Source organism: Xyrauchen texanus, chromosome 29, assembly GCF_025860055.1.
Source record: "Xyrauchen texanus isolate HMW12.3.18 chromosome 29, RBS_HiC_50CHRs, whole genome shotgun sequence".
NCBI lineage: Eukaryota > Metazoa > Chordata > Actinopteri > Cypriniformes > Catostomidae > Xyrauchen > Xyrauchen texanus.
Genome location: NC_068304.1, coordinates 22,320,725 through 22,331,439, shown reverse-complemented (window position 1 = coordinate 22,331,439; position 10,715 = coordinate 22,320,725).

Below are 10,715 nucleotides of genomic sequence, written 5' to 3'. Positions count from 1 at the left end.
GAATACTTTCTTACTCAAGTAATTATTTATGTTAGTACTTTTACTTCTACTTGAGTAATTAATTTTTTTAAGTAATTGAACTTGAGTACAGTTTTTGGATACTCTACCCACATCTGATTGTTACTGACCAGACCAGCCGCTCACTATACTTCCAATCTATGTAGTGCACCCCCCCCCCCCATAAATAAATAAATGAATGACAGAAACTGTTGCATGTGTGAATAGGAGATGTTGTACATTTAAAGGCAATCCAACGATTTTACAGCAATTTACCAGGTTGCATGTTAAAGGGGCTAGTGAGGCACATACAATGAAATTGGATGTTGTTTATTCTTAAGCATTATGTATAGCCACAAGATGGAAAAAATATGTTTGTTAACATGATTTTATTGAAAAAAATCGGCTACTATTCTGTGTAAAGTTATATCTAATTTAAAAATGTTGTCGCCATGACAATGTAACACTGTAAACCCTAAATCCATAATATGACCATTTGGCATGGGGACGTGGTCATGTGTCCATCTGCGGGAGAGATAGTGGTAAGGCTTGTCACCTGGTTCATAATTACCCCTAACACCTGTCTCTCGTTATATTGATGTGGAGGGAGATATTAAAAGCACGCCAGAGAACTACAGGGTGAGAGTGAACGGAAAGCACGACCGACTCATGACCACGTCCCCATGCCACAGACCATTCAAAACAATGATTTAAACTACTTAATAGCTCAAATAATACATTAGTTTAAACTGAAGACTTAATGTACCGGGAAGTGCTTTTGTAAAATTATAAGCTTTACATTTCTGCCTTTAAACTCACCCAAAATTGGCCCCATTCACTTTCTTTGGAAATGTCTTTCTAACCTCAGTTTTTAAGAAAAGGAGGGACAAGTCAAAATAGTTTTTTGTGGTAATCAACATTATGCCACAGGAACAACAAAAGAAGAGTTGCCCAACTAGTTTCAGTATTACAATGACTCTCCTGTGCTGTCCTCGTAAAACTGAAAGGTGCCACAAATGTCGACAATATCTTATTTTTATATCGTGTAGGGGTACTCAATAGGCGGACTCCGGTCCGGATCCGGACCCAATTAAAATTCAGTCTGGACCGAGATCTAACTCTTTGTGCTAGTTATCTGACACCTGGCTAAGTGATTGTATAAGCATATGTGCATACACACACAGAGCGGTCAGAGAATAAAGCATGTCCAGCGCTATGCACTAATTCCCTAGCGCTGAACATGCTTTGCTCAATGCGCGATGCCTCTCTCCCCACTATAGAGGTTTTGCATAAAGCCTGATTTTCAGCTAACTACCCTGCATCAGTGTGGAGAGGCCTGAAAGACTTTACCAAATATAAGACGTCATCCCCTGTAGAGAGTCAACAACTGGCTGACAACCTGAATGTGTTTTACTGATTTGAAAAGCCCAATCACACACCCCACACCTGCTCCGACCTTCACAGCACACAAACATTTACACCCCCTGCACTCTCCTCCCCTCTCCTGCTACTCAACCTGCACTTAAGATCTGCGAAGAGGATGTGTGCCGTGTCTTCCGGAAACAGAAGACAAGAAAAGCACAGGGCCTAGATGGTGTTTCACCCACTTGTTTAAAATCCTGTGCTGACCAGCTTGCCCCTGTCTTCACACAGATCTTCAACAGATCACTGGAGCAGTGTGAAGTTCCCTGCTGCTTCAAACGCTCCTCTGTGATCATTAAGTCATTTGAGAGACTGGTGTTGGCCCACCTGAAGGACATCACTGAACCCTTCCTAGATCCCCTGCAGTTTGCCTAGCAAACAGGTCTGTGGACGAAGCAGTCAATATGGGACTGCATTACATACTTCATCGTCTAGAAAGACTAGGGACTTATGCAAGGGTGCTATTTGTTCACTTCAGTTCAGCTTTTAACACCATCAATCTGCTCTCATATGGACTAAATTAACTCAGCTCTCTGTTCCTGCCTCTATCTGTCAGTGGATCACCAGCTTTCTGATGGACAGGCAGCAGCTAGTGAAACTGGGGGATATTCACCTCCAGCACATGTACAAACAGCACTGGTGCCCCCCAGGGATGCGTGTTCTTACTTTTAGCCCTGTACACAAATGACTGTTTCACCAAGGAACCCTCTGTCAAGCTCCTGAATTTAGCAGATGACATTACAGTCATCGGCCTCATCCAAGATGATGAAGAGTCTGCATACAGAAGGGAAGTTGAATTAAAACAACCTGGAGCTGAACAGGCTTAAAACAGTGGAAATTATTATGGTCTTTAGGAGGAACACCCCAACATTAATCTCGCACACCATTCTGAAAAGCACTGCGGTAGCAGTGGAGTCATTCAGGTTCTTGGGCACTACCATCTCACAGGACCTGAAGTGGGAGACTCACATAGACTCAATTTTGAAAAGACCCAGCAGAGGTTGTACTTCCTTGTACTAAATATTATTTTGACTGTTCAGCCAGTTCCCGCCAGTTCCCTCCTTTCTCAACCTAACCTTGTTACATTGGTGCCTGTTGTGGATTCCTCGCCACTGCCATCCACCCAAAGGAGCAGCCATGGCCATCCGCCGGAGGGACGGGGGGATAGAGGAGTTGTTGCCGACTGCCTGGAAGCATAGGAACGGCTGTCATCCGGTAGAAGATGGATGAGTGATCGAGGACCAGGCGACTGCGTGTCTGGGAAACTGGTGAGCAAGTTTTTTCTTTCTTTTATAAATTTTGTTGGCCGCCACTAGAACCGCTAATGGCAATATTTAAGACTAGTGAATGGATGTTCTTAAAGTAGTTTGAGGGTTGTTGGTCACATGACCAAGGACCTATTGAATTTAACAAATTTTAAGAAATCATGTAAAATAGAGCAATATAAAAATCTACAAAAACAAAGTGTGTGCAGTATGTGTCTCATCCATTAAATCAGTTTTGAAAGTTTTTGGAGTAATAAGTAAAGAGCTATTGAAATTAGAAAAATAACATTTGTCACTACGTTAACAGTCAGCCACTGCTGTTGGTGGACATAAGGAAAACTACAGGCGAATATCCATTGAATATCCAACCTGAAACTGTCTTTATCTGGGTACGTCACATTTGTGTCAGTGGTGCCACCTTTAGACTATAAAGTTTTTTCCATCTAAATTTAACTTAATTTATCAGCATGTTAGGTCCAACTGAAGTCCAATTCCTTGGTTGGTTGATTGGTTGGAACACTGTCACATACTCTAGATGCCATTTTAAGTAATACAATCAAAACAAGATTTTATATGGTAAAAGGCTTGGAGTAACCCTAGAAAACATAATTTGTTTTTCTCTTTTCTTTTTCTTTTTCTTACCTGTGCTCTTGATCCATTTGGGTCTCAAAGATCTGAACTGGAGGTGAGGGTGAATCAGCCAACTGACGAACGAACTCAAGTCCTCAGTTGGATCCAGTCACCAGAACACTGTCACATACTCTAGATGCCATTTTAATCCGTTGTTATGGAGAACTCCGTTCTTTAACTCGTTGAAGGTCTGGGAATGTTTGCTAGGTGCCACCACCCAGGTTGCTAAGTCCCTCCCAGGCTACAAAGCCTTTTTCTTCCTAGACAGAAAAAAATAAATAAATGTATTTTGTTTGCAGGTGTTTTATGCAAAGCTCCTAACAAATGAGTAATGCAGCTTGCAAATGAGAAAATAGATAATAATTCTAAAACATCTGCTTTTCTCAACACTGCCTTTTTGGGGTTCTAGTCATGATTCTGTTTGACTATATGGTAATTCCTGACCTACAACAAAGCACTATGATTCAAATATATTTTGCACCTTTTATTTTTACAATGTGAAAACAATTTTTTATATAATTAACAGTCTTGTTTTTATATAGTTTGAAATGATGCTGAAGTCACAGGATGTTGAGAGTTTGACAGAAGTAAAAACATTAGACAGTATGGCCACGAGATTGCAGAACTGAATTATTTCATACATCAATAGGGTTGAGTTAAAAAAAAAAAATACAAAAAACAAGAATGTCTTTGGAAATTAATGTAAAGTTGATTACACACATGCTGCTTATTGCACACTTTGAACCACTGTTAACAAATTCTACCTATGAGGGAACTATTTTATTTACTACATAAAAGTGTTCTTCAGATATAACCACAAACATAACCGCAGACAGACAAAGACGGAAATATATGATAAATGAAAGAAAACTACTGTTGCAAACTCTTGCAAAAGAGACATGTTGAGTAATCACTAAGACATGTTATGTTCCGGGAAACCTAAGGATGTAAGAGAAAAATTACAAAATTAGGGATGGCAAAAAAAGCAAACCATTTTGATAAATGTGAATAAGGAAGCAAATAATGGAGAATCTTATTTCAGGCTCAGTGCTGTCATGCTTTTTTTAACCAAGCCGTTTTTAATTAAGCAAGTTTCAAATATCTAAAATGACAGGTGATTTTAATAAATATATCAAATCAGTGTCATTGCCTGAACCTTATGGGGTCCAAAAGTCCGAGACCACTAATGAAAATGTTTCTATTTTGCTTTTTAGATTTCTTTTTTTATACTTACAGTAAAAGAAACATCTTCTTTACAAATTGTATTTTAAGCATAACAATAGAGTAAACAGTTCAGTTTTACAATTTCAGAATTTCTTAGTATTTTGCTTTAATGAAAGCATGCACTTGAGCTGGCATGGACTCCACAAGTCAAGTGTTCAAAAACTGATGATCCATGTTATCATAGAATGTTTTGATAATATTTCAAAGAGCATCTTGTGTGCTTTGATGTAAGTAAGGAAATCTGACATTTTATACAAAGGTGTTAACATAATCAATAGCAAATTTGCTTAAATTTGATTAGGGTCCTAGAAATAATGATTTTTTTTTTAATGATTTTCCAGGTTTATACACACACACACACACACACACACACAAACTTGTTTTTATATCATTTTGGGGACTCTCATTAGACTTCCATGCATTTTATGGATTTTATACAGATCTAACAATAATTTCTATCCTCTAAACCTACACCTAACCTAACCCACACAGAAACTTTTTTTTGTTATTAACAATTTTTTATTAATTCCATATACAAATTTAATTTAATAATCTCGCCAAGCTCTTCCAATATTATCTCAGAATCAAGAGAGTTTTTTTGCTCTGTCGTCAGTTTAGGGAGTTATAATGTTTCCACAAAGTTTCTAATATCTTCATCAGTAGATGAAGACCTGGGATTTTAGAGATTAAGAAATAATTATATAAAAGCATTATTAATGTCAATGGCCGAGGTAAATATTTAATCACTAGCAGATTTCCCGTGAAGGGACAAACCATGGAAGGCTGGGGGGTGACCACCGTGGGAGGAGAGGTAAAATCTTTTTATGGGGTGCCCTAACACATTCACATTCAATTTGGAGAGAGATAACCCACTCATATTAACATTTGACATTTTGATATAATAGAAAAAATTTATTGTGTGTCAAAAACAAAATTATAAATACCACATCTCAGCAAAACAAACCCCCAAACAAAACAAACAGAAAAAAAGAAAAACATGTGCATTAACCCCATGCACAACGGCGCCAACCGTTACATAACAGAAAATACTTTGTAAAACAAACTCCAGCCAATAGAAGGCATAAGCACAAAGAACAAGCAGATTCATCCACAGCATCCAAGGCTCGTCCGTTCCAGAGCCAGCGTTGCCAGCCTTGTCCGTCCCAGAGCCAGCGTTGCCAGCTTCGTCTTTCCACGGCTCCGCCTTCCACGGCTTCGCCTCCTGAGCCTTCCATTGCTCCGCCTTCCACGGCTCAGCCTCCTGAGCCTTCCACGGCTCCGTCGCCAGAGCCTTCTACGGCTCCACCTCCCATGGCTCCGCCTCCTGAGCCTTCCAAGGCTCAGCCTTCAGAACCTTCCACGGCTCCGTCTCCAGACCCTTCTACAGTTCCGCCTCCTGAGCCTTCCATGGCTCTGCCACCTGAATCCTGAATCTTCCATGGCTCCGCCTTCCACGGCTCCACCCTCGGAGTTCTCCATGACTGTGGTCCTGTGGCCACCTCCCGGGCCTCCTGACCCAGTCCCTGTCCTGTGGCCACCTCCCAGGCCTCCTGACTCAGTCCCGGTCCTGTGGCCACCTCCCAGGCCTCCTGACTCAATCCCTGTCCTGTGGCCACCTCCCAGGCCTCCTGACCCAATCCGTCGCCAGAGCCTTCTACGGCTCCACCTCCCACGGCTCCGCCTCCTGAGCCTTCCATGGCTCCACCTCCTGAGCCTTCCAAGGCTCTGCCTTCAGAACCTTCCACGGCTCCATCTCCAAAGCCTTCTACGGTTCCGCCTCCTGAGTCTTCCATGGGTCTGCCACCTGAATCTTCCATGGCTCTGCCGCTCCATGGCTCCGCCACCTGAATCTTCCAAGGCTCCGCCTTCAGAACCTTCCACGGCTCCATCTCCAGAGCCTTCTACGGTTCCGCCTCCTGAGTCTTCCATGGCTCTGCCACCTGAGTCTTCCATGGCTCTGCCCTCCATGGCTCCGCTACCTGAATCTTCCATGGCTCCGCCTTCCACGGCTCCGCCCTCGGAGTTCTCCATGACTGTGGCCCTGTGGTCACCTCCCGGGCCTCCTTACCCAGTCCCTGTCCTGTGGCCACCTCCTAGGCCTCCTGACTCAGTCCCTGTCCTGTGGCCACCTCCCAGGCCTCCTGACCCAGTCCCCGTCTTGTGGCCCTCTTGGACTGCCTGTCTGCCACTTGTGCCCTCTGTGGACTGCCTGTTTGCCCTTTGTGACCCCTTTGGACTGCCTGTTTGCCCCTCGTGCCCTTCTTGGTCTGCCTGCCCCCCCCCTTCACTCCTTGGACAATTTTGTTTTTTGTTTTTGTGGGTTTTTTCATTTTTTTTAGGAGCGTCTGGAATCCGCTCCCCAGGGGGGTTATGTCACGATTCCCCATTGTCTGCTCAGTGTTTCGCCCCTGTCACCTGTCCCGAACTACACTTCCCATAATCCCCTGCCCTCATCACTGCCATTGTCATTGTTCTCACCTGTATGTAATTTAATCATCATCACCCTTCTGTATTTAAACCCTGTTGTTTGTTCATTCATTGTCGGTCCTCAAATAATGTTATGGTTGTCCTCTATGTTTCTCCTGCCCGTGTTCTCAGTGGATGTTTCTCAAGTTTATACTTTTTTTTCCCCTCGTGGATGTTTTGTTTGTTCCCTGTATTGTTTAGTTATTTTTAGTTATCCTGTTCACCGTTTGTTCCTTTATTAAAAACTGCATTTAGATCCTCACTCCTCGTCTGCCCTTGTCTGAATCATAACAACATCAATAGTCAATTCATATATTAGAAGCTTATTTTTATAGGTTTTTGGTCCAATAATTAGTACCTATTTTTGTTATAATTAAGTAGAAGGACATTTCTGGCCGTCCAATCTTTGATTTAATTGATACACTCAGCTAATTTGGAAAATTTCGAAGAAATCTAAAGTTGTGTTTCGTCGGCATAACAGTGGAAATTTATTACACGATTCCTGAACATCGATGCAGTCTGTTCCTCCAAACCACACCCTCGTGATAATGGTATAGCGCACAGCAAATTGCACGTCGCAAAAATTTTAAAAGAGAAAATTTGTGATAAATAATTTATTTAAAATGTATTTCTAAAGTCATAATTTAGAAAAAGAATAAATTGAAGACAATGAGAGGGAAGAGTAAATTATCCATTTATGAATTAACTGGAAAAATGAATAATGAAAGTTTCAAACCGTATTTCTATTTTTGTATTTGGATTGGTTTTACTTTAAAGCGTTACACGGACCTATAAAGACTGCACGGGAGTGCACAAGACTTATACATATTTTTATAAAGTACTTTTAATTTATTTATGCGTATAACTTTTTTTAACTGAAAGAAATTACTGAGTGCATCTTCAAGACATAGATTATATTATTAGCATTTTGTCATGCTGATGATGATCAAATCACAGGACTGTGAATAAACATTAAACACTGATACCACTAGGTGGCAGAGCTTCACTGCTTCTTGTGACACCAGAGTTGTTGAGTAACAATAACGTGCACTTGATTAAACACACATACACTAATGATGACCACTTACTACAAATATGAGTTCAAAGTCAAAGTTCAAAGTCATCTGTTAATCCACACATTGATCTCTCTCACACACACTATCTTTCCTCATTCACACTCTCTCTCTTGCTTTAGTTTGGTACTTGTCAGAGAGTGTTAAGTGACTTCTAGACACAAAACAGATTTTAACTGATCTCGTCAGACACCTGTTCACAACCACTAACACACACAGAAAAACACCCTCTCATCTTAAACTAGGACAAAGGGCAGCTGATACAGAGATATAAACATGGTGACCAGGTGACGTTCCAAATTCTAGCCTGAGCTCTCAGATTTCATTAGGGAGACCTGTGGCTAATTTTGATGATACAGGCCTGGGAAGTAGAAACTTACTATGCATAACTAGCTGACTAGAAAGTCAACCACCTTGGGTGTCATGCCTTTTAAGTAAAGAGGAATTTGCCTGGAAGAAAGAATGATTTTAAGGTATGCCCACAGGCTATGCTCAGGAGGGCATCCTTCTATTTTCCAGATCAGTCTTAAAGGGAAAAGTCACCCACAAATGAAAATTCTGTCATCAATTACTCAACAACTTGGGTTGCTGTTCTAAATCTGTATGACATTCTTTCTTTTGTGGAAAATAATGTTAGGCAGAAAGTTAGCCTCATTCATCATTTATCTTATCACAGATCTGATTGTTGTTATAAGATGTGTGAGCACTGGTCTCAAGCTAAAAGCCAATCATACAAGAATTCCTCTGGAATGTTTTGTAGGCAACTGAAATGCTGACGGCTGACGGCTTGGGTCTGGTAACCTGCTGAGGGATGTGGGAGAGCCAGGGGAAAGCAGAGTCCTCAAAGCGGAGTGTATACCGGCCAGTCTGACAGCATTCCTCACACACAAATGCTCACACACCTCTTTGAAACTCACACAAACATTCCACATCATTTCCCTTACAACCTGTACATTGCTCTCTGAAGATATTAGCAGTACTGAGTGTCCCTGGTTCTGACCCAGTATTAAATATATCACCAGCCTTTTTTTTCATCAAACATTAATGAAGGCTGGTCTATATTGACCATTCCATTTCCAGTGCTCCTCAGAGCAAGGAAAGCCTTTATGTTCTCATCACGTTTTAATGGTAATCTATGGATAAACTGAGCGCATTACTTGTCAGGTAATTTCAGATGCTTGTAACTCTGCCGAAATAGCTCAAAGTGAGATCTTAAAGGAAGGTCCAGGTTCAATAAATGTTCAGATCAATCAACAGCATTTGTGGCATTATGTTGATTATATAAAAAAAAAGAAAATAATAATTAATCATAATAAAAAACAACTCTTCCCTCGTTTATTTAAAAAAAGAAAAATCGTTGTTACAGTAAGGCAGTTACAATGGAGGTGAATGGGACCAATCCATTAATATTAAATTACACATTTTAAAAGCACAACAACAAGATTTGATTTTAACTTAATCATCAACTTAATTGTCATGGCGAAGTAATGACATCAAACCCTGTAACCTGGTACATGGTGAAACACTGGTAATTCCCTGATTTTATCACACTAAAATCATGTTAACTAATGTTAATCATGTCAAATCATGTTTATGTCTTGTGGCTATGCTTTTGAAACGGTGTGTATTTTAACATTCATAGACTGGCCCCATTCAGTTCCATTGTAACTGCCTTAATGTAACCACCATTTTTAACTTTTTAAAGAAATGAGCGAAGAGTCAAAATTATTTTTGTTGTAATCAACTTTATGCCTCAAATGCTTTCGATTGAGCTTAACTTGTCTCAAACCTGCAACATTCCTTAAAGTTTAAATTAAAATATTTGTTTTCATTTTTGCATTCCTGACAGATACTCCAATAAACATTAGAAATGTAATGAGGTGTAGAGTACAATTCACTTTTGTGAATTGGGCTCCATGTCACATCATCTATATTTGTTTGAAAATTGAGGGAACTAATAAGGCGTGAATTCATAATATAACATTTAAATACAACATTAGACCCCACTACAGACTATTTAAATAGAGTTTATTTATTTATTTAAAATAGTAATCGTATCATGTTTGGATCTCCATCAATTGTGCTACGTGACTTTTTGTTTGATTACACTCACTCAGGTGTCTACAAGGCATAATTGGGAAGGATATCAATCAGGAGAACAGTTCAATGTGTGGTCAGAGAACAAACAAATAGTTGTGATTCCAGACAGGTATGGTTGGAATGTTTGCCCATTCAGCTGAGGTATGAGAGAACTATCCAATTTATTGTGACAGGTTGTTTGACGTGTCCTCTTGTCATAATGTCAGTTGTCTACACCAACTAGTTATATCCGGTTTGAAGGACCCTAAAGTAAATCATAATGACTATGATATTCTTGCTCAAAAATGTGGCCGTAGACACTTATTTTAAGAACAGGAAGTAAACTGACACATTTGCTGACAGATTGTTAATAAGTCAATCAACACATAATTTCTGTCCCTGTAAACAGAATGCTTTTCCTACAAAAAGGATACGTCACAATTCGAATGTACAAATTTATTTGCATTATACAACAAAATATCAAACCAAGTGATATTTATTTTAAAGAAAGAAAGCACAAACACATTTTTCAAGCAAAAATTTAAAATACCGGTTTCAA